The 22,795-nt window shown below is 44.2% G+C and overlaps 1 protein-coding gene across 1 annotated transcript in view; it reads right to left on the minus strand.

Moving 5' to 3' along the window:
* The window catches only part of LOC115196349 (filamin A-interacting protein 1-like), an 83,501-nt gene that overhangs the window by 59,851 nt on the left and 855 nt on the right, over window positions 1-22,795 (minus strand). The window lies entirely within an intron of this gene.

Consider the following 22,795-nt stretch of genomic DNA (forward strand, 5'->3'; position numbering starts at 1 on the left):
TAGACACACAGTGACATATGACATGACACGTGCATGAGTGCAACACAGTCCCAAGGGTCCCCAGAAAGAGAGAGGACGAGGGGTGAAACCTGATGATGAATTACAAGACACATGAAAATACAACACAACCCTGTGCTGGATGCAAACATCCAAACCTCCTCCTCCTCGTCGAACTCCCACGCAGCGGCCAAAACAAATAGAGGAATCTGTTCAGAGTCTCAGGCCTCGCTCAAGTAGCATGACACAAGCTGTTGACAGAGGGACAAAGGGCTAAGTCCCCCTGGGAGGAGAGGAAAGACAGATCCTGTCTCTACACAGAGGTCCTGCCAGGTTTGGCTTGAGGGGTCTGTCTGGGAAGACGTCCATGCATGCGTGCGTGCATGTGTCAGTCTGTCTGCTTATGTTGAGGTGTAGTGGTTGCCATGGGGATTATATCACATGATCTCATGGTCTGGGCCAGATGCCAAACTCCAATCCCACTTTTTATGACCGACCAGGAATGCAAAAGCACCTAGGGTCTGTCTGTCTGTCTGTCTGTCTGTCTGTCTGTCTGTCTGTCTGTCTGTGTACTGCTCTGCTCTGTAATTTTCAGTCTATAAAGTATAAACTTATTGCCTTGTACTGTACTTTTGAGCTTTGGTATTCATGAATCTGTCTATCTCTGTGAGTGTGCTCTTCCATACAGTATATTTGATACTGACTCTCTTATTTCATTAGTTGGCAATGGGGACAAACCGCAATATCATCTTTAGCAACACACTGTACCTTTTAATTTATGCAGGTGATTATGATGAGAGGTGTCAGTTAGTGACACCCACCACCCCCTGGTTTCACACTCTGTAGGCAGCTGACACCAGAGCCCAGAGAGGAAGCTGCCAAACCCTCAGGAGTACTGACACAGACAGATGTTCCTGGATTTTCCATGGATGTGTTTTTGTAGAGAGATGGGGAGACAGACACAGTATGTTTTCAGGTCATGGCCATTAATGTTGGGTCTCTTCTTACGGAATACGGTACAAAGAGCCTGGTCCCAGATCTGTATAGATCCTCTCTGTTATGTTCGTTCATGGTGATGCCAAACATGACAACAGTAGTCAGAGCAGAGGACTTGGCTGAAGCACACTGTATATGTCTGGGATAGATCTGGGACCAGGCTATATTACAATATTTGGCTGAAGCACATACAGTATTATCTGGGACCCGCAGGCTATGAAAGCGTGGTGCATTCTCATGGAAATATCCACTTCCACTGGCCCGGAGCACTGGCATATCAACACAGCGGTTGGCGGTCGCAGACAAGACTCACCGGGTTGGGTGTGAATACCTGGGATGTTCTATCACCACATGGGCCCCCCGTCCCGGGGCAGAAGACACATCATGATGAACTTTACTGATGCAGCCAGCCTAGTACCCTCCATTCCTTCCTCCATAGATAGTATGGTCAAGACCCCACACTTACACTGCACTTGTTGCTGCCCTGTACATGAAACCTCACCTGGGACATGTTCTATGCTATCAAATCGAATTTTATTGGTCACATACACATGTTTAGAAAATGTTATTACAGGTGTAGCGAAATGCTTGTGTTCCTAGCTCCAGCAGTGCAGTAATATCTAACAATTAACAACAATACACACAGGTCTAAAAGAATAGCGCATTCGGAAAGTATTCAGACTCCTCAACTTTCACCACATTTTGTTACATTACAGCCTTATTTTAAAGATAAAAAATATATAAAAAATCCTAATCAATCTACAAACAATACCCCATAATGATGAAGCAAAAACAGTTTTTTAGATTGTTTTGCAAATTTATTCAAAATAAAAAACTATTACATAATTATTCAGACCTTTTACTCAGTTCTTTGTTGAAGCACCTTTGGCAGCGATTACAACCTCGAGTCTTCTTTGGTAAGACGCTACAAGCTTGGCACACCTGTATTTGGGGAGTTTCTCCCATTCTTCTCAGCAGATCTTCTCAAGCTCTGTTAGGTTGGATGGGGAACGTCGCTGCACAGCAATTTTCATGTCTCTCCAGAGATGTTCGATTGGGTTCAAGTCCGGGTTCTGGCCACTCAAAGACATTCAGAGACTTGTCCCAAAGCCACTCCTGCGTTGTCTTGGCTGTGTGCTTACGGTCGATGTCTTGTTGGAAGGTTAACCTTGGCATTCAGGCCAAAGAGTTCAAGCCTATGGGTTTGTAGCTTCAACCCTGCAGCACACACACACACACACACACACCAATTGATTAATGGACTGCTGAATGTATCTTTTTTTCTCTTGCTTTGTTTGCTTTTTTCCATATAATGTCTATCTCTGATAAGCTACCCAGGAATGAGTTGAATATAGCCCATATGAATATATGCAGCCTTAGAAATAAGTTTAATGAAATCAATAACTTGCTAACATCAGATAACATTCATATATTAGCCATTTCTGATACTCACTTAGATAATTCATTTGATGATACAGCAGTGGCAATACAAGGATATAACATCTATAGAAGAGACAGAAATGCTTTTGGGGGAGGTGTTGCTGTATATATTCATTTACATTTACATTTACATTTAAGTCATTTAGCAGACGCTCTTATCCAGAGCGACTTACAAATTGGTGCATTCACCTATAATATCCAGCAGAGTCATATCCCTGTATTGCTTGGAGAAGATCTTGTGTAGAGTGTTATTTTGTTAGCACAAAAAAAAGAAGAAAAAAAAATGTATGAAATGTATGCATTCACTACTGTAAGTCGCTCTGGATAAGAGCGTCTGCTAAATGACTAAAATGTAAATGTAAAATGTTATTGAAGTGTTGTGGTTGCATGTTCACTTGGCACATCTAAAGCCTTTTCTTTTGGGGTGTTGCTATAGGCCACCAAGTGCTAACAGTCAGTATCTAAATAATATGTGTGAAATGCTTGATAGTGTATGGGATGTAAACAGAGAGGTCTGCTTTCTTGGGGACCTGAATATTGACTAGTTTTCATCAAGCTGTCTGCTCAAGAGGAAGCTTCTCACTGTAACCAGTGCCTGTAATCTGGTTCTTGTTATTAATCAACCTACCAGAATATTTACAAACACTACAGTACCAAGATTATCCACATGTATCAATCACATGTTTATTAATATGTTGATTACTGTACCCATTGGATACAGTGACCACAATATAGTGGCTATATCCAGGAAAGCCAAAGTTCCAACAGCTGGGCCTAAAATAATGTATAAGAGATTATACAAAATATTTTGCTGTGACTCTTGTGGATGATGTTAAAAATATTTGTTGGTCTGATGTGATTAATAAGGAGCATCCAGACACTGCATTTGATGAATTTATGAAATTGCTTCTTCCAATTATTGATAAACATGCACCTGTTAAGAAACTGACTGTTAGAACTGTTAAGGCTCCATGGATTGATGAGGAATTGAAAAACTGTATGGTTGAAAGAGATGGGGCAAAATGAGTGGCTAATAAATCTGGCTGTACATCTGACTGGCTGATTTACTTATTGCAAATTGAGAAATTATGTGACTAAACTCAAAAAAAAGAAGCCAAGATCAATGATATAAAGAATGATGGAAAAAAAACTTGAGTACTTTAAATGACATTATGGGCAGAAAGACAAATTCAACTCCATCTTTCATTGAATCAGATGGCTTATTCATCACAAAACCATTTGATGTTGCCAATTATTTTAATGATTACTTCATTGGCAAAGTGGGCAAACTTAGGCAGGAAATGCCAACAACGAACAGTGAGCCATTGTACTCATGCATAAAAAAAACTAATAATGAAAGAAAAGCATTGCAGGTTAGAATTTTGTAAAGTTAGTGTGGGAGAGGTGGAAAAATTATTGTTATCGATCAATAATGACAAACCTCCTGGCATTGAAAACTTAGATGGAAAGCTACTGAGGATGGTAGCTGACTCCATAGCCACTCCTATCTGTCATATCTTTAATCTGAGCCTAGTGTAAAGTCTTTGTCCTCGGGTCTGGAGGGAAGCCAAAGTAATTCCGCTATCCGAGAGTGGTAAAGCGGCCTTTACTGGTTCTAACAGCAGACCTATAAGCTTGCTGCTAGCTCTTAGCAAACTGTTGGAAAAAATTGTGTTTGACCAAATACAATGCTATTTCTCTGTAAACAAATTAACAACAGACTTTCAGCATGCTTATAGAGAAGGGCACTCAACATGTACTGCACTGACACAAATGATGATTGGTTGAAAGAAATTGATAATTAGAAGATTGTGGGAGCTGTACTGTTAGATTTCAGTGCAGCCTTTGATATTATTGACCATAACCAGTTGTTGAAAAAACGTATGTGTCATGGCTTTTCAACCTTTGCCATATCGTGGATTCTGAGCTATCTATCTAACAGAACTCAAAGTGTTTTCTTTAATGGAAGCTTCTCTAATGTCAAACATGTAAAGTGTGGTGTACTGTAGGGCAGCTCCCTAGGCCCTCTACTCTTTTCTATTTTTACCAATGACCTGCCACTGGCATTAAACAAAGCATGTGTATCCATGTATGCTGATGACTCAACCATATACACATCAGCAACCCCAGCTAATTAAGTCACTGAAACCATTAACAAAGAGTTGCAGTCTGTTTTGGAATGGGTGGCCAGTAATAAACCGGTCCTGAACATCTCTAAAACTAAAAGCATTGTATTTGGTACTAATCATTCCCTCAGCTGAACCTGTTAATGAATGGTGTGGCTGTTGAACAAGTTGAGGAGACTAAATTACTTGGCGTTACCTTAGATTGTAAACTGTCATGGTCAAAACATATGGATTCAATGGTTGTAAAGATGGGGAGAGGTCTGCGTTTTTGACACCACACTCCAAAAAGTAAGTTCTGCAGGCTCTAGTTTTGTCTTATCTTGATTATTGTCCAGTTGTGTGGTCGAGTGCTGCAAGGAAAGACCGAATTAAGCTTTAACTGGCCCAGAACAAAGCATCACGTCTTGCTCTTCATTGTAATCAGAGGGCTGATATAAATACTGTGCATGCTAGTCACTCTTGGCTAAGAGTTCAGTAGAGACACTGCATCACTTCTTCTTTTAAAAAGAAACATTCATGTGTTGAAAATCCCAAATAGTTTGCATAGTCAACTTACACACAGCTCTGAGACACACACTTACCCCACCAGACATGGCACCAGGGTTATTTTCACAGTCCCCAAATCCAGAACAAATTAAAGAAAGTATACAGTATTATATAGAGCCATTTTTGCATGGAACTCCGTTCCATCTCATATTGCTCAAATAAACAGCAAACCTGGTTTACAAAAACAGATAAAGCAACACCTCACGGCACCATCCTCTCCCCTATTTGACCTAGATAGTTTGTGTGTAGTTCTGTCCTTGAGCTGTTGTCTATTAATGTTCTGTATTATGTAATGTTTCATGTTTTGTGTGGACCCCAGGAAGAGTAGCTGCTGCTTTTGAAACAGCTAATGGGGATCCTAATAAAATACAAAAATACCAATCTTGGTTTCATCAGACAAGAGCATCTTGTTTCTGAGAGTCTTTATGTACTTTTTGGCAAACTCCTAGTGGGCTGTTATGTGCCTTTTATTGAGGAGTGGCTTCTGTCTGGCCACTCTACCAATCAGGCCTGATCGGTAGAGTGCTGCAGAGATGGTTGTCCTTCTGGAAGGTTCTCCCATCTCCACAGAGGAACTCTAGAGCTCTGTCCATCGTGTTCTTGGTCACCATGACCAAGGCCCTTCTCCCCCGATTTCTCAGTTTTGCTAGGCGGCCAGCTCTAGGAAGAGTCTTGGTGGTTCCAAACTTCTTGCATTTAAGGCCACTGTGTTCTTGGGGACCTTCAATGCTGCAGAAATGTTTTGGTAGCCTTCCCCAGATCTGTGCCTCAACACAATCCTGTCTCGGAGCTCTACGGACAATTCCTTCGATCTCATGGCTTGGTTTTTGCTCTGATATGCATTGTCAACTGTGGGACCTTTATATAGACAGGTGTGTGCCTTTCCAAATCATGTCCAATTAATTGACTTTACTAAAGGTGGACGGACTCCAATCAAGTTGTAGAAACATCTCAAGGATGCTCAATGGAAACAGGATGCACCTGAGCTCAGTTTCAAGTCTCATAGCAAAGGGTCTGAATACTTATGTAAATAAGGTAGTTATGTTTTTTGTTATAAATTTGCAAAAAATCAAAAAACCTGTTTTCGCTTTGTGATTATGGGGTATTGTGTGTTGATTGATAGGGGAAAAATAAATAATTTAATACATTTTAGAATACAGCTGTAAAGTAACAACATGTTGAAAAAAGTCAAGGGGTCTGAATACTTTGAGAATGCACTGTAAAATAATGGAATTAGAAATCTAACACAAAAAACTTTCTGGGCTAATAATGTAAGATATAACACAACATTTGTTTTACAATATTGCAAAGTTTCTTAGGAGCTAGAAGCAGAGCTGCCATATCTGTTGCCGCCATCTCATATAGCTATAGAGATGTCACTTGGCTATGTTGAGCCAGCAATGGAAATGATCGCCTATCATAAATCGCTATGGTAAATGTTACTCTCAAATGTCTGACATACTGTAGGACAGCCTACAGCATAAACTTGAGTTGTAGCGTCCTCTAAACTGTTTTCCTATGCAGGAAGAAGAGTACTCACTCCATAGGGTCTCCTGTGGAACAGTGGGTAGAGGATGGCGTTTGAAACTTTAGGGTTGTGGGTTCGACTCCCACGGGGGACCAGTACAAAAATGCCAAATTACAGTAAGTAGCTCTGGATAAGAGCGTCTGCTAAATAACTGAAACGTTTAAAAAAGGCATTGGCCTGAAGCTGTACATTCTGGTGATGCTTTTTACAGGATAACCTGCAGATGGCAGCAATTTGTAACTTTTGGGACTTTGTCCTTTATCCTGCACACAAGCGCCACAGCAGCACTGATTAAGAACATCATTCTTAAAGGCACTATGCAGGCATCATGACCCTCCTCCCAATGAGCCTATCCTCTCTGGCAGTTCTGGGCAGAAGTCACCTGTAAACACTGATTTAGGGTTAGTGACTTTTCCCCAATTCTTACCTTCACCATAAGGGAAAGAAATGTAAAGCTGACCTTAGATCAGTGTCTCTGACAAAGGACTGACAAGAACGCAGAAATGGGTAATAGGGTCCATTAGGCTGGTCATCAGGTTGTCAGTGTGTCTGATACAGCCTAGATCCCTCTGAATGGTGATTCCTCCTTTCACCACGTCCTGTAACTGTCAATGTCAAGGCCTGACTCACCCTGACCTGTCTGAGAGATCAAATCAAATTTTATTAGTCACATGCGTCAAATACAACAGCATTTCACCTTACAGTGAAATGCTTACTTATGAGCCCCTAACCGACAGTGCAGTTTAAAAAATAAAATAATAATACTAAAATCCGAAATAAAAAGATACCTAACACTACGACCTTATGACCCCGAGTGACCTCACAACAAGTCAGTTGATTCCTTCTCATTGTCACGCCAACTGAAGTACACACAACTAACCGTTTGCGGAGGTTGAAAATCCCTCTTTGTAGGGTTTTCTAATCTCTCAGTGTTTCTGGTTGACTCTTTCTGACCGTTCATCTATTGGAGAGGAATGCCACCGCCTTGTAACCCTTCACAGTCTTGTCTGTTGTCTCCCCTTGAAAGAGTCCCATGTCCGCTTCTCTGGTCTATTTCTCCCATAAACGCAGGTTATGCCTCTCTCCGCCCATGTTCAATCTTACAATGATAGCCTATCTATAGATATCCTCAATATTTTGATGCTTCCGGAATCGTACGATATGGGACAATGAATGTAATGGCACTGTGTGCCAACCACTGTACTAAGAATACCTGGCCCTTTCTAAGAATCTAAGAATACTAGAATAAGTTAAGCATACTATGATCCAATTAGTCCACTTAATGTCAAAAACTTAAAGTTCCATTTTTCAGAATTTAGCTTGGAGCTTTATGCCCCCTACTGGGGAAAGGGGAAGGAAACATGTAAAACAAGAATGGCGCTGCAGTGTGGAAGAGGAGAGAAGAAATTGTGGAAATTCAGCTAGACCTCCATACTATACACCCTGCATACCATACACCCTGCATACCATACACCCTGCATACCATACACCCTGCATCCCACTGCTGGCTTGCCTCTGAAGCTAAGCAGGGTTGGTCCTAGTCGGTCCCTGGATGGAAGATCTTATGCTGCTGGAAGTGGTTTTGGAGGGCCAGTAGGAGGCACACTTTCCTCTGGTCTAAAAAAATATCCTCAAAAGTGCCCCAGAGCAGTGATTGGGGACATTGCCCTGTGTAGGGTGCCGTCTTTCGGATGGGACGTTAAATGGGTGTCCTGACTCTGTGGTCACTAAAGATCCCATGGCACTTATCGTAAGAGTAGGGGTGGTAACCCTGGTGTCCTGGATAAATTCCCAATCTGACCCTCATACCATCCATGACTATCTAATCATCCCCAGCTTCCAATTGGCTCATTCATCCTGCCTCCTTTCTCTTGTAACTATTCCCCAGGTCATTGCTGTAAATGAGAATGTGTTCTCAGTCAACATACCCGGTAAAATAAAGGTACAAAAAATAATACAGAACACATTGATGCTAGGAATGTAGACCAGTTATGTTATCAGGCAATCCTCACAGTTGAAAGGCTCATATGTGAAGAGGCCAACTAGGCTATATTGCAAAGGTCACTTCCTTCTCAGTAAACACCAGGCCTATACAAAATACCCACATGGGATTATAAAATATCACTGGATTCATTCTGCTGAGTAGGAGTCATGAAAGCCAAAAAAAAGAGAAATGGCTCGACAGAACTGTGAACCATCTCTATGCTTTGTCCTTAACATGTCCCACTGTTGAGCAAGACGTGGCTATGGCTATTAGCTTTGCTGCTAATTCGGCCCTGCTAGCTGTTGGAGTGGGGCTAGCCTAGCCTTCACGCATATATGCTCTTTGGCTGTTGGAGTGGGTCAAGCCTAGCCTGTGATGGCTGCTGCAGTGGGGCTAGCCTAACCTAACCTAGCCTAGCCTGTGCTAACTGCTGCAGTGCTAGCTGTTGGAGTGGGGCTAGCTGTTGCAGTGCTCGTGTTGCCGTTATTAAGCCTCTGTGCTTGCTGCTTTGCGTGATGTATTGTTGTCTCTACCTTCTTGCCCTTTGAGCTGTTGGCTGTGCACAATAATGTTTGTACCATATTTTGTGCTGCTACCATGTTGTGTTGCTACCATGATGTGTTGCTACCGTGTTGATGTCATGTTGTGTTGCTACCATGCTGTGTTGTCATGTGTTGCTGCCTTGCTATGTTGTTGTCTTAGGTCTCTCTATGTAGTGTTGTCTCTCTTGTCGTGATGTGTTTTTTTGTCCTATATATATATATATATATATATACTGCTCAAAAAAATAAATGGAACACTTAAACAACACAATGTAACTCCAAGTCAATCACACTTCTGTGAAATCAAACTGTCCACTTAGGAAGCAACAATAATTGACAATACATTTCACATGCTGTTGTGCAAATGGAATAGACAACAGGTGGAAATTATAGGCAATTAGCAAGACACCCCCAATAAAGGAGTGGTTCTGCAGGTGGGGACCACAGACCACTTCTCAGTTCCTATGCTTCCTGGCTGATGTTTTGATAACTTTTGAATGCTGGCGGTGCTTTCACTCTAGTGGTAGCATGAGACGGAGTCTACAACCCACACAAGTGGCTCAGGTATGGAGGCGCTACAAGGACACAGGCCAGTACATCAGGAGACGTGGAGGAGGCTGTAGGAGGGCAACAACCCAGCAGCAGGACCGCTACCTCTGCCTTTGTGCAAGGAGGAGCAGGAAGAGCACTGCCAGAGCCCTGCAAAATGACCTCCAGCAGGCCACAAATGTGCATGTGTCTGCTCAAACGGTCAGAAACAGACTCCATGAGGGTGGTATGAGGGCCCGACGTTCACAGGTGGGGGTTATGCTTACAGCCCAACACCGTGCAGGACGTTTGGCATTTGCCAGAGAACACCAAGATTGGCAAATTCACCACTGGCACCCTGTGCTCTTCACAGATGAAAGCAGGTTCACACTGAGCACATGTGACAGAGTCTGGAGACGCCGTGGAGAACGTTCTGCTGCCTGCAACATCCTCCAGCATGACCGGTTTGGCGGTGGGTCAGTCATGGTGTGGGGTTGCATTTCTTTAAGGGGCCGCACAGCCCTCCATGTGCTCGCCAGAGGTAGCCTGACTGCCATTAGGTACCGAGATGAGATCCTCAGACCCCTTGTGAGACCATATGCTGGTGCGGTTGGCCCTGGGTTCCTCCTAATGCAAGACAATGCTGGACCTCATGTGGCTGGAGTGTGTCAGCAGTTCCTGCAAGAGGAAGGCATTGATGCTATGGACTGGCCCGCCCGTTCCCCAGACCTGAATCCAATTGAGCACATCTGGGACATCATCCATCCACCAACGCCACGTTGCACCACAGACTGTCCAGGAGTTGGCGGATGCTTTAGTCCAGGTCTGGGAGGAGATCCCTCAGGAGATCATCCGCCACCTCATCAGGAGCATGCCCAGGTGTTGTAGGGAGGTCATACAGGCACGTGGAGGCCACACACACTACTGAGCCTCATTTTGACTTGTTTTAAGGACATTACATCAAAGTTGGATCAGCCTGTAGTGTGGTTTTCCACTTTTATTTTGAGTGTGACTCCAAATCCAGACCTCCATGGGCTGATAAATTGGATTTCCATTGATTATTTTTGTGTGATTTTGTTGTCAGCACATTCAACTATGTAAAGAAAAAAGTATTTAATAAGATTATTTCATTCATTCAGATCTAGGATGTGTTATTTTAGTGTTCCCTTTATTTTTTGGAGCAGTATTTATATATATATTTATTTATTTATTTATTTATTTTTAATCCCAGCCCCCGTCCCTGCAGGAGGCCTTTTGGTAGGCCGTCATTGTAAATAAGAATTTGTTCTTAACTGACTTAACTAGCTAAATAAAGGTGTGTTTATGTGCCCAGACTTGAGGCGGGATGATCTCTCTGTAATCCACGCCTGCCCAACGCCCCGCTGCCTTCTATAATTAGGGTCACTCGATCCGCCCCACTACGGGGGGAGGGGGTGGGGGGTTAAATATATACCTAATACATTTAAATATATTGGGAAGATGTATTTATCAAATATATAAATAAATAAAATATATGTACATTATTTGTGAAATGTATGTGTAAAATACACACTCACAACTTCGTCGAGTCTCATTGACCTCTGCTACCTTAGCATTAAGTTTCCAAAGTGGTGTTTTGCACTGATTGAAGTGGATTGTGTGACATCAATAACCAATCATAGCTTTCACTTGGATTCACCTGGTCATGGAAAAAGCAGGTGTTCTTAATGTTTTGTATAATCAGTGTATAAACCTCTATGTAGAAGTATATGAAAATGGCCAATTTTGTAATATGCCCATATATTTTTGTACATATATTTAAATCTGTACATATCAGGTTTAAACATATATTTCGATATCTGTAATTTACATATACAGTTGAAGTCGGAAGTTTACATACACCTTAGCCAAATACATTTAAACTGTTTTTCACAATTCCTGACATTTAATCCTGGTAAAAATTCCCTGTCTTAGTTCAGTTAGGTTCACTACTTTATTTTAAGAATGTGAAATGTCAGAATAATAGTAGAGAGAATAATTTAGTTCAGCTTTTATTTCTTTCATCACATTCCCAGTGAGTCAGAAGTTTACATACACTCAATTAGTACTTGGTAGCATTACCTTTAAATTGTTTCACTTGGGTCAAACATTTTGGGTAGCCTTCCACAAGCTTCCCACAATAAGTTGGGTGAATTTTGGCCCATTCCTCCTGACGGAGCTTGTGTAACTGAGTCAGGTTTGTAGGCCTCCTTGCTCGCACACACTTTTTCAGTTCTGCCCACAAATTTTCTATAGAATTGAGGTCAGGGCTTTGTGATGGCCACTCCAATACATTGACTTTGTTGTCCTTAAGCTATTTTGTCACAACTTTTGGAATTATGCTTGGGGTCATTGTCCATTTGGAAGACCCATTTGCGACCAAGCTTTAACTTCCTGACTGATGTCTTGAGATGTTGCGTCAATATATCCACATAATTGTCCTTCCTCACGATGCCATCTATTTTGTGAAGTGCACCAGTCCCTCCTGCAGCAAAGCACCCCCACAACATGATGCTGCCATCCCCGTGCTTCACGGTTGTGATGACGTTCTTCAGCTTGCAAGCCTCCCCCTTTTTCCTCCAAACATAACAATGGTCATTATAGCCAAATAGTTATATTTTTGTTTCATCAGACCAGAGGACATTTCTCCAAAAAATGAGATCTTTGTCCTCATGTGCAGTTGCAAACCGTAGTCTGGCTTTTTTATGGCGGTTTTGGAGCAGTGGCTTCAGGTTATGTCGATATAGGACTCATTTTACTGTGGATATAGATACTTTTGTACCGGTTTCCTCCAGCATCTTCACAAGGTCCTTTCCTGTTGTTCTGGGATTGATTTGCACTTTTCGCACCAACGTACGTTCATCTCTAGGAGACAGAACACGTCTCCTTCCTGAGCAGTATGATGGCTGCGTGGTCCCATGGTGTTTATACTTGCGTACTATTGTTTGTACAGATGAACGTGGTACCTTCAGGCGTTTGGAATTTGCTCCCAATGATGAACCAGACTTGAGGAGGTCTACAATTTTTTTTTATGAAGTCTTGGCTGATTTCTTTTGATTTTCCCATGATGTCAAGCAAAGAGGCATTGAGTTTGAAGGTAGGCTTTGAAATACATTGAAATACATCCACAGGTACACCTCAAATTGACTCAAATGATGTCAATTATCCTATCAGAAGCTTCTGAAGCCATGACATCATTTTCTGGAATTTTCTAAGCTGTTTAAAGGCACAGTCAACTTAGTGTATGTAAACTTCTGACCCACTGGAATTGTGATACAGTGAAATAATCTGTCTGTAAACAATTGTTGGAAAAATTACTTGTGTCATGCACAAAGTAGATGTCCAAACCGACTTGCCAAAACTATAGTTTGTTAACAAGAAATGTGTGGAGTGGTTGAAAAACGAGTTTTAATGATTCCAACCTAAGTGTATGTAAACTTCCGACTTCAACTATACGTAAATACATGTACATACATGTACATATACCAGGCTGACACTGTGATTGTAATATTTTCTGTTTAATCCATGTGTTGTTTTCAATCAAACTAAATGGTTAGCCACACAGTGAAAACATCCATAGTTGATTTCTAACCAGTTTAGCTCACTGTTGCCCACGGCAACAGACCCTCAAGGGTAGTTGTCTGCCTGTCGGTCCGTCAGACTGAAATCTCATGAATCTAAGAATTTGGACAGCTACAATATCAGTTCAATAAGCTTTGAAGTCTTTACTAAGAATAACACATATTGTTATTTGCTAGCGCAGCAGGCTGAGGTAACCAATTAGGCCATTGACCAGATGTCAAGGTCACAATGGATGTCATTCTTCCCCCTTGATGGTGATTAGTTAAGCATTAAGCATCTCCTCATTGATTGACTCGCTGGGAAAGAGGGAATTGATCGGCTATTTAAAACCACTCGCTTGTATTGATCGTAATGTATTGACTAACACTGGCTGGTGTCTGCCGTTTGGAGATTTGAACCTTTACGCTAACAAATCTATTAACTTTGCACTTGAAAACGCTCTTAATCTAACGACCGGCTCAGACTACTCGTAGAACAGCTAAGTGCGTCGTTAGATGCTTTTTTGCCCTCCCAAGTCACTTTACACACAGATGATCTCCGCTAAACATAGAATCCCATGTTTTATCTGTCTCTGTGACTGCTGATAACTTCACAACAAAGTTGACTACAAATACAAAGTTGCCTACAGTAGGCTACAGGCCTATGTAAATCAGAATGCAATACATTTAATGTTCAATCAATTGAGTTCTATTTTGATACTTGTATGCTACTGTCTATAATTTGTCTCAATATATTTCATGATGTGTAACAACGTGCGCAATGATGTGCCAAATCTTGATTTAGTGCATTATTATAGAGTAAGCATTATAATAAGCCGCCTAATATTTGCAGCCATAGGTGATAATATCTTTCTAGGAGCTGATCCATCGTCAGTACTGTGGAATAATTAGAATGTTAAGGTAAGATTTGAATAGAGAAAGCTGATCCGAGAGCAGCGTTGCCTTTCGATCCTATCAGTATCGACCCATGCCTCAATGACGCACTTAGCGAACGTTCTCTCTGCGTGGTGTTTTGGGAAACCTATTTTACATCTTCGGCCATTGTAGGAAAGATGCATCGTTAAAACGCTCGTAAGACTAAATGCCAACACTTTTGGGAAACCTGGCCCAGGTTGATTATTCCTGGCAATGATTAGCTAGCGAAGCATGGCTGTAGATCTAAGTGATCTGTTGTGGTATCGATATAGCTGTGGACCCCAGGAAGAGTAGATGCTGCTTCTGCAAAGGCTAATGAGGATCCAAATAAACAAAACAGCTACCAACAGCGAGCCCCTAACTACCAAAACCACCTAGCAGGTAATTTGGGTCACATTCAGATAGACATGTCATAAAAAGAGCTGACAAGATTCCTTACTCTACATGTAATAGAGCCATGTCTGTTCTACTAAATATATTTTTATCTGAATGTTCCACACCACTGTGCCCTACTTCCTTTACTGGTATCCTGAGGGAAAGACGATGTGGAGAAAAGCTGCAGTCTAAGAGAGATTGGACCATAGCTTAAGCCAGGCCTGTTATAAGGTCTAACTGGACTATATGGCAGACAGACGGTGTTCTGTACCCTCCTCACACTTCATGGGTAGCTCTGGGCCCTGACACTGCACCATGCTGTGTCCTGGAGGCCAGAGCTCATATCCAGTGCTGTGTGTGTGTAACATGCCTCAGTCAATCAGTAGCCTTAAATAAGAAGGGAACGGTTGAGGGGAACATGTTCTAGGGGGAGAAAATAGCCTGATAATTGCTCCTGACGTTTGATGAATTCCAGAGTGGCACAAGGTGTGGCTGTGACAAGATACGCTGTCTGTCATTTTTAGTATGACCGTCCCTAGCGACGTGATGTCATAGACGGGACAACAACAAGGGTCACTGCAACCAGTGGGGCCGTTTTTAACCAATTGGAACTCAATGACCTTTTATTCTTTCACTAGCTCGCATTCACTAGCCCAGTCCAAACTGTTCGCTGCTCTGGCACCCCAATGGTGGAACAAGCTCCCTCACGACGCCAGGACAGCGGAGTCAATCACCACCTTCCAGAGACACCTGAAACCCCACCTCTTTAAGGAATACCTGGGATAGGATAAAGTAATCCTTCTAACCCCCTCCCCCCCAAAAAAGATATAGATGTACTATTGTAAAGTGGTTGTTCCACTGGATATCATAAGGTGAATGCACCAATTTGAAAGTCACTCTGGATAAGAGCGTCTGCTAAATGACGTAAATGTAAAATTTAGCAAGGAACCCAGTACTTGTGCCGTCTTATCCTATCCTTCGAACTCATGGCTTGGTTTTTGCTCTGACATGCACTGTCAACTGTGGGACCTTATATAGACAGGTGTGTGCCTTTCCAAACCATGTCAAATCAATTGAATTTACCCCAGGTGGACTCCAATCAAGTTGTAGAAACATCTCAAGGATGATCAATTGAAACAGGTTGCACCTGAGCTCAGTTTTGGATCGCATAGCAAAGGGTCTGAATATTTATGTAAATAACGTATTTCTGTGTTTTTATTTTTTATAAATTAGCAAAAATGTCTAAAAATCTATTTTTGCTTTGTCATTATGGGGTATTGTGTGTAGATTGGTGAACGGGGAAAAAAACTATTTCATCAATTTTAGAATAAGGCTGTAATGTAACAAAATGTGGAAAAAGTGAAGGGGTCTGAATAGTTTCCGAATGTACTGTATATGTTCAATCCAGAAATGGTTCATCCAATCAGCCTAAAACCTAATCCCTTCTTAATTCACTAGCTCACCAGCAATATGTCTCAAACCAGGCTTAGTCTGGACCTCAGAGCAGGTCCAGCCTCCTCTGACACGTTTAGAAGCTGGGGATTCACCCTGTAACACCCCAGCTATAGGATTCCACAGGCACGGCACATTCAGACATTAAAATGAGACCTTTTCATCTGCTGCTGAGTGTCTAATGCAGCACGGACGCTCATCCATCACTCCAGGCCTAATGTACTGTGTATAGACACAGCAAGTGGCCAATGCTCCCCGCCTGCTCTGTGGCTTTAGGAGTCTGAGCAGGATACAATCAGACCAACCATTTAATGTGTATATTTGTTTACTTACGCCATATCACTACCACTACATACACCTGTCTCATCCTGAAAGCTGTACAATCTTAGAAAAAAGGGTTCCAAAAGGGTTTTTCGGCTGTCCCCTTAGAAGAACCCTTTTTGGTTCCAGGTAAAACCCTATGCGGTTCCATGTAGAACCCTTTCCACAGAAGGTTCTACATGGAACCGCATAGGGTTTTACGTGGAACCAAAAATAGTTATTCAAAGGGTTCCCCTATGGGGACAACCGAAGTACCCTTTTAGGTTCTAGATAGCACCCTTTTTTCTAAGAGTGTACCTATTTCTACCTATCTGTGAGATGAGTCTATCAGCTGTTTCTACAACGCAGCACCCAAAGACCATTGTGTGATTTGACTTGATTGTAGGGAAAAAGGTATGTTGCACTGTGTAAATACTGCAGTGCAGGCTTGTTTTGACAGAGCTCATGGTCACTCTGGTAGCTAGGCCAGAAGGTCTCAAGAGGGACTAGTAAACAACTCACTTCTCTGCCTCCCTACATATTCTCTAACTGGGGAGAGAGAAGTCCCTACAGCTCTGAATTCTCCTTCAACCCACAGATACAACGACTGCAGTGCAGCGTGAAGCTATGCTGTGATTCTAAATGACAAATAGAGGATTAAAAATAAACATGCTGATATTTAACTTCAATGTGCAGCAAGGCACAACATTGTGGCTGGCAGGCAGAAGGAGATGTGGGGGTGAACAACATTAGAATTTCTCTTCAGATTATATATATATATATATATATATATATATATATATATATATATATATATATATATATATATATATATATAGAGAGAGAGAGAGAGAGAGAGAGAGAGAGAGAGAGAGAGAGAGAGAGAGAGAGAGAGAGAGAGAGAGAGAGAGAGAGAGAGAGAGAGAGAGAGAGAGAGAGAGAGAGAGAGAGAGAGAGAGAGAGAGAGAGAGAGAGAGAGAGAGAGAGAGAGAGCTCTTTTCCCAGAGACTACACCAGTGGCATTCTGTAAGGAAACAGGATACCTGGTCTAAAAAGGAAGCAACCTCGCTGCTCTTTGGGGAGCTACATGTGCTTGGCTCAGATCCCGCTGGCACTGGTCAACCCCCGCTACAGCCCCCATCTCAACCCCTCTCTAGCCACTGTCTCTCTGACCAGCCCCCATCTCAGCCCCTCTCTAGCCACTGTCTCTCTGACCATCCCCCATCTCAACCCCTCTATAGCCACTGTCTCTCTGACCAGCCCCCATCTCAGCGCCTCTCTAGCCACTGTCTCTCTGACCATCCCCCATCTCAACCCCTCTCTAGCCACTGTCTCTCTGACCATCCCCCATCTCAACCCCACTCTAGCCACTGTCTCTCTGACCATCCCCCATCTCAACCTCCTCTCTAGCCACTGTCTCTCTGACCATCCCTCATCTCAACCCCCTCTCTAGCCACTGTCTCTCTGACCATCCCCCATCTTAACCCCCTCTCTAGCCACTGTCTCTCTGACCATCCCCCATCTCAACCCCTCTCTAGCCACTGTCTCTCTGACCATCCCCCATCTCAACCCCCTCTCTAGCCACTGTCTCTCTGACCTTCCCCCATCTCAACCCCCTCTCTAGCCACTGTCTCTCTGACCATCCCCCATCTCAACCTCCTCTCTAGCCACTGTCTCTCTGACCATCCCCCATCTCAACCTCCTCTCTAGCCACTGTCTCTCTGACCATCCCCCATCTCAGTCCCTCTCTAGCCACTGTCTCTCTGACCATCCCCCATCTCAACCTCCTCTCTAGCCACTGTCTCTCTGACCATCCCCCATCTCAACCTCCTCTCTAGCCACTGTCTCTCTGACCATCCCCCATCTCAGCCCCTCTCTAGCCACTGTCTCTCTGACCATCCCCCATCTCAACCCCCTCTCTAGCCACTGTCTCTCTGACCATCCCCAATCTCAACTCTGGCCCCTCTAGCCCCTGTCTCTCTGACTAGCCCCCATCTCAATCCCGACCCCTCTCTAGCCCCTGTCTCTCTGACCAGCCCCCATCTCAAACCCGGCCCCCCACTAGCCCCTGTCTCTCTGACTAGCCCCCATCTAAAACCCGGCCCCTCTCTGGCCCATGTCTCTCTGACCAGCCCCCATCTCACACCCGGCCCCTCTCTAGCCCCTGTCTCTCTGACCAGCCCCGATCTCAACCCGGCCCCTCTCTAGCCCCTGTCTTTCTGACCAGCCCCCATCTAAAACCCTGCCCCTCTCTAGCCCCTGTCTCTCTGACCAGCCCCCATTTCAAACCCGGCCCCTCTCTAGCCCCTGTCTCTCTGACCAGCCCCCATTTCAAACCCGGCCCCTCTCTAGCCCCTGTCTCTCTGACCAGCCCCCATTTCAAACCCGGCCCCTCTCTAGCCCCTGTCTCTCTGACCAGCCCCCTCCATGGCCTCCCTCAGACCACATGATGGACAAACCACAAGACCTGGTCCAGCACTAACACACTGGGTTCAGTGAGTCCAGGGCTTGGTGCTATTGGATTTGTTGAATTACAGTACCAGTCAAAAGTTTGGACACATCTACTCATTCAAGGAATTTTCTTTATTTTTACTATTTTCTACAATGTAGAATAATAGTGAAGACATCAACATTATGAAATAACACATGGGATCATGTAGAAAATAGTAAAAATAAAGAAAAACCCTTGAATGAGTAGGTGTATCCAAACTTTTGACTGGTACTGTGGGTGTGGTTGTGGTTGTGCTGAGCTGGAACAAAAGCCTGCATACACAGTATCAATGTCCACAGCAGTAGGAGGGGCAGCTTGATGTCGGTTTTAATGCAGTCAACACCTGTGTCAACTTTCTGAAGAAACTCCCTGTGTGGTTTCAGTTCATCTGCAATTGGGGCCAAAGAAGTGTTACTGCAGAATCCAACTACTGTCATGAGCAGACAGATGAAGTGTTAATGAAGCCTGGCAAACACTCCGGCCAGCCCCCCTTAAACCCTTAGTGAAGGGATTTGGCTGAGGGGAAGACGGGAGGAGTCTACAGCCATGCTTGCTATTAGGGGCCACGGCCTCACATACACATGTTAATGAGACAGAATGATGGTGGCAGTAACTTGTGACGATCTCACTGCCTGCAGACATGGCTTCATATCTGGCCGTACAGCAGCATCAGCTGTACCTGTTCATGTATTCATTTGATACCTGCACGGACGCACAAACACACACAACTCTGAAGGGAAACACTTAACTAACCCATTTCCCCTCTAGCGCTAGACAGCAGGAGGTGTGACTAATGCTTGTCAGTCTGATGTACTGATTACTGCCCCACTTCCCCCAAACTGTCAATCACACTGAAGGAACCAGACGGCAGAGTATGCCGGTGCCAAACCAAGGTAACAGTCTCTACGGAAACCATGGGCTCAACACTGCATCAGTATCCCATCCAATCCATCACTCTGCACAAATGGCCCAATGGAATTTATAAGCCCAAATATATAACCCCCATGTCTCCCTTGTTCACCCCACACATACTGTACACTCCTACTGGGACTTCCCATGTAACCTGGGCATACACCAGTGGAGGCTGGTGAGGAGAGGGCAGCTCATAGTAATGACGGTCTGATACTGTTCCATTACTATGAGCCCGACCTTTGATTTAAAGTTTTACGAGCCACTGTCATCCACACACCCTCAGATCCTCCCTAGGCCCTAGCTGTCTCACCACATCCACACACCCTCAGATCCTCCCTAGGCCCTAGCTGTCTCACCACATCCACACACCCTCAGATCCTCCCTAGGCCCTAGCTGTCTCACCACATCCACACACCCTCAGACCCTCCCTAGGCCCTAGCTGTCTCACCACATCCACACACCCTCAGACCCTCCCTAGGCCCTAGCTGTCTCACCACATCCACACACCCTCAGACCCACCCTAGGCCCTAGCTGTCTCACCACATCCACACACCCTCAGATCCTCCCTAGGCCCTAGCTGTCTCACCACATCCACACCCCCTCAGACCCTCCCTAGGCCCTAGCTGTCTCACCACATCCACACACCCTCAGACCCTCCCTAGGCCCTAGCTGTCTCACCACATCCACACACCCTCAGACCCTCCCTAGGCCCTAGCTGTCTCACCACATCCACACACCCTCATACCCTCCCTAGGCCCTAGCTGTCTCACCACATCCACACAACCCCAGACCCTCCCTAGGCCCTAGCTGTCTCACCACATCCACACCCCCTCAGACCCTCCCTAGGCCCTAGCTGTCTCACCACATCCACACCCCCTCAGACCCTCCCTAGGCCCTAGCTGTCTCACCACATCCACACAACCCCAGACCCTCCCTAGGCCCTAGCTGTCTCACCACATCCACACACCCTCATACCCTCCCTAGGCCCTAGCTGTCTCACCACATCCACACCCCCCAGACCCTCCCTAGGCCCTAGCTGTCTCACCACATCCACACAACCCCAGACCCTCCCTAGGCCCTAGCTGTCTCACCACATCCCAGGCTTACAGTCAGATTACAACGCCAGAGGAGGCAGGCACCACAGACAGGCCACGCCATGCCAGAAATACTTTAAGAAATGAGGAGATGGGAAACTTATTGGCCAATGAATAGAGGAAAGTACTATGCTGCCCCACCCAGCAGACTGTCAACCAATCACGTTCATGTTGTCATGCGGTTGCTAAGCTAATCGTCAAGCAATCCCTTCTAAAAGTCAAATCAAAATGGAATCAAATCAAATTGCATTGGTCACATGCTTCGTGAACAACAGGTGTGGACTAACAGTGAAATGTTTACGGAAAAGTAAAACACGTAATAATAAAATGGTATGAAGGTATGAGTCGAGAAACCTGCCTATTGTCCTCAAAAGTACAAAATGTCACGATTTCAAAGCTATATGATATTACAGAGAACAAGTTAATTATCTTACATCTCAGATAAGATTTATAATGTTGTGTTTCTTGTTCACGTAATTCATGCTAATGTTGGATTTTGGAGCTGGCGCACAATTGACTCCCATTGACTCCTTGAAGGAGGGCACTCCTTGTGGGATTGTACCCAGAATGCACCGCACGGCCCATTGACAACATACGGGCAAGATACACAATGGTCGTTAATATGAATCCAATGACGTTTCCCATCTCCTCGTTTCTTAAAGTATTTCAGGTCAGGCCTGGTTGTATGTGTTAGCCTGTTGCTTGGACTCACAAACCACTCTGTTGGGTCTCAAGCCTTTTAAAAGTTCATATGGAGCATTGCTGGGTGTCCTTCTGTCAGGACAAATATTTGCTTACAGCATAGATTAGTGTTGGGTTTAGGTTTAGTGTTAGGCTTATCAGGGGCATGTCTAGAGAAGAGCATGGAGCTTCGGCAGGTTCTAGATGAGGGAAGACAGACACCGACCATTCCTGTTTTATGCATGGATTGATGATCTCTAATGTTCAGTCTTAACGCTGGAGGGATTGACATAAAGTTCTGAACTATAGAAAGTATGTCCAGAAGGAGAAAGGTAGGCGTTGACACCGAATGCCTTGGTGACTGTTAATGTTCACACTTAAAGCAAGATGGATCAACCTAAAATGTCTGTAATGTCACCGAAGATGATGTGGTCCTTGCTCCATGTTACACAAACATCCAATGTGCTTTACCACTGTAGGGTTGCCATGCCAAACCCTGGAGCCTCCCGGGAATTGATAACATAAATGTAAACAATGTTGAAGGAGTTGTAATGGTCTTTAGGTTAGGAACCCTGAACGACCGACTCCTCTTGGGTCACATATTGACCGTTCTGTACCCACTAAATGAGCTACTCTAAACGTGGGAATGATCTGCTCTAGCTTGAGAAATGACGACCAAACACAGAGGGGCTTGTTTTGGGCGCCATGTTTGCGCCAGTCTGATCCACAGCCAGAAGAATCTGATCGCTGCTAAAATGTATTGTTGACGGCCAGGCATCCGCCTCCCTCTCCTTGCTCTGGGACGGCACTTTCAAAACGGACCTGCTGGGTGAAGGCCTGATAACCCGATCTGGCTCGGCCCCTCCATATCCCCCACAGTCCCCTGGTGATCTGAGACGCACAGGGCCCCGAGCCTGGACCCGCTGCCCTTTGGAAATACCCTGCTGCTATCACTGTACCACTTCAATGTAGAACATCCATAGGCCATCTTTGTTGATCTTTGTCTTTAATGTGTGGTAAGGAAATTGACTAGAAGGTAATCAGAACTTAACGTCACTACTGCCCAGTGGACCAGGTGGTAACTACTTCCTGCACTTCTCAGTTGAAAATCGATAGGTATGTTCATATTAGCTGCAGTCAATCACATGGGATTATGTTTAACTGGAAACTGATCTACACTCCTTAGAAAAATGGGTTCCAAAAGGGTTTTCCGGCTGTCCCCATAGGATAACCATTTTTGGTTCCAGGTAGAACCCTTTTGGATTCCATGTAGAACCATCTGTGGAAAG

Source organism: Salmo trutta, chromosome 6, assembly GCF_901001165.1.
Source record: "Salmo trutta chromosome 6, fSalTru1.1, whole genome shotgun sequence".
Taxonomy (NCBI): Eukaryota; Metazoa; Chordata; class Actinopteri; order Salmoniformes; family Salmonidae; genus Salmo; species Salmo trutta.